The 2,588-nt window shown below is 46.2% G+C and overlaps 1 pseudogene; it reads left to right on the forward strand.

Moving 5' to 3' along the window:
- Nucleotides 1–865: 865 nt before the first annotated feature.
- Alad-ps1 (aminolevulinate dehydratase, pseudogene 1) lies at nt 866–1,931 on the forward strand (annotated as a pseudogene).
- The last annotated feature ends 657 nt before the right edge of the window (nt 1,932–2,588 follow it).

Genomic DNA, 2,588 nt, shown 5'->3' on the forward strand with positions numbered 1-2,588 from the left:
AAGGGGGAGTCTAGTTTTACTGTTCTGCAGATATCCTACACCTGTGCAATGCCCAGTGAAAAGACTGCCCTTCATTTAATGAATTTCCATAGTATCTTCTGAGCTCTCTAGTAATTCAGATGAGTGTTTTAAAGCCCAAACCTTGGTGGGTTGATCAGTTCCATTTAGAAGTAAAGTAACATATTTCTTATCGGTACCAAAGATTATGCACTATTCATAATGGTATCTATTAGACTTTCATACAATTGAGAGAAGTGAATATTACCACACATGTGAGACTAACACATTGCACTAGATCTTATGACACCTATGATAACACTAAACAATGGGAGTATTTCAGTTCTCTTATAGCATTACAGGACCATTATTGTTCATGTGACCCCTAGTTGACAGATACATTGTTACACAGAGCAAGACTTTTTAGTCAAACTAGTAACATTAGAGCTTATGCTAGGTGATTATTCCATTAGTTCTCTTTGCTTTCTTGTTTTCTTTTGGTGCACACAAACACAGGATAAGAATAGAAGCATTCTATAATTAGTCCCAGTAGATGGCATGAATAGAACTCTCATGGGTACTAACCCTAGCTGAGATAGAATGGTTTTTATCTCCCTACAATGAGGGGGATAATTTGTCTATAAATGGCAAAAAATGTCACTCCTGTAATGTGGGGATTCATAAAGTCTATGTGAGGAGAGAAGGACATGTCTTAAATCTCATTCAGGGGCTTGTGTTTTTAGAGCGGGAGAGCGCGGTGTCCAGAATCCCGGCTTGGAGCGGTGGTGAGGCAGCTGAGCAGCTTCTCTGAGCTGAGGCTCAGGGCCACTCCAGGGGCCTAGATGCAATCTTAGCAGACTGCTGTGTTCCGCCGGCCCCCACCATGCATCATCAGTCTGTTCTGCACAGGGGCTACTTTCACCCACTGCTTCGGGCCTGGCAAGACCACCGCCTCCACCGTCAGTACCACCAACCTCATCTATCCCATCTTTAACACGGATATCCCTGATGATGTCCAGCCCATTGCCAGCCTCCCGGGAGTGGCCAGGTATGGCCTAAACCAGCTAGAGGAGATGCTGAGATCTCTGGTGGAAGCTGGCCTGCGCTGTGTCCTGATCTTTGGCGTCCCCAGCAGAGTTCCCAAGGATGAACAGGGCTCTCTGCAGCTGACTCAGAGGACTCCCCAACTATTGAGGCTGTCTGTCTGCTGAGGAAGACCTTCCCTACCCTCCTAGTGGCCTGTGATGTCTGCTTGTGCCCCTACACCTCCCATGGCCACTGTGGCCTCCTGAGTGAAAATGGAGCGTTCCTAGCAGAGGAAAGCTGACAGCGGTTGGCAGAGGTGGCACTGGCCTATGCCAAGGAAGGCTGTCAGGTTGTAGCTCCATCAGATATGATGGATGGACGAGTTGAAGCCATCAAGGCTACCCTGCTAAAACATGGACTTGGCAACAGGGTCTCTGTGATGAGCTATAGTGCCAAATTTGCCTCCTGTTTCTATGGTCCTTTCCATGATACAGCTCAGTCAAGCCCAGCTTTTGGAGACCGACGCTGTTATCAGCTGCCTCCTGGAGCCGGTGGCCAGGCCCTCTGAGCAGTGGCCTGGGACATTCAAGAGGGAGCTGACATAATCATGGTGAATCCGGGATTGCCCTACCTGGATATGGTGCAGGAGGTAAAGGACAAGCACCCCTCGCTCCCTCTCGCAGTATACCAGGTGTCTGAAGAGTTTGCCATGTGTGGCAGGGAGCCAAGGCTGGGGCCTTTGATCTCAGTACTGCTGTACTAGAGTCCATGACAGCCTTCCGCAGAGCCGGTGCCGACATTATCATCACCTACTATGCACCCCAGCTGTTGAAGTGGCTGAAGGAAGAGTGAAGGAAAGTGAAGGACTTGGTCTTGACAGAGCGCTCCCTGGGCCTTACAGAAGGGAAAAAGTAAACGCGCTGTTAGAACCGAAAAAACAAACAAACAAACAAAAACCCTCTTTCAGAATCAAGGAAATCTCAACCCAATAGGTCACAAAGTCATAATTACAAGAGTGAAGAGTTCTAGTCATCTGGGTTCCTGCCCTTCAGGATCAGCAGGAATAGAGATGTAACTTTACAAGTCTTGAAGAAGTAGACTACATCTTATGTACATGAAACACCACATATTTCTAGAAAAATGAGAACTGAGGCATAAGACACCACAACAGAAAACACTGTGTTACTGTCATGCTGTGATCATGCATGTCCAAACCAGGCTGGATAGCAGTGAAATTTCATCTCACAAATACCTATGTTATCTCCTTTGTCGAAGACATTCTTAAACTCTGTGCACATGACCGATAAATATACACACGCCTTGTTTCTGTCAAATCAGTTTCTAGGCATTCTTACATGCTCATCATCACTCTCTCTTGTCACCAGGTTTGGGTTGACTCAGAAAGGGTCAGAAAAGCAAAGAAAGAAAGAAGGAAGGAAGGAAGGAAGGAAGGAAGGAAGGAAGGAAAGGAAGGAAGGAAGGAAGGAAGGAAGAAAGAAAGAAAGAAAGAAAGAAAGAAAGAAAGAAAGAAAGAAAGAAAGAAAAGTACTCTACCTTCCAACAAT

This window comes from Rattus norvegicus, chromosome 6 (genome assembly GCF_036323735.1).
Source record: "Rattus norvegicus strain BN/NHsdMcwi chromosome 6, GRCr8, whole genome shotgun sequence".
Lineage (NCBI taxonomy): Eukaryota > Metazoa > Chordata > Mammalia > Rodentia > Muridae > Rattus > Rattus norvegicus.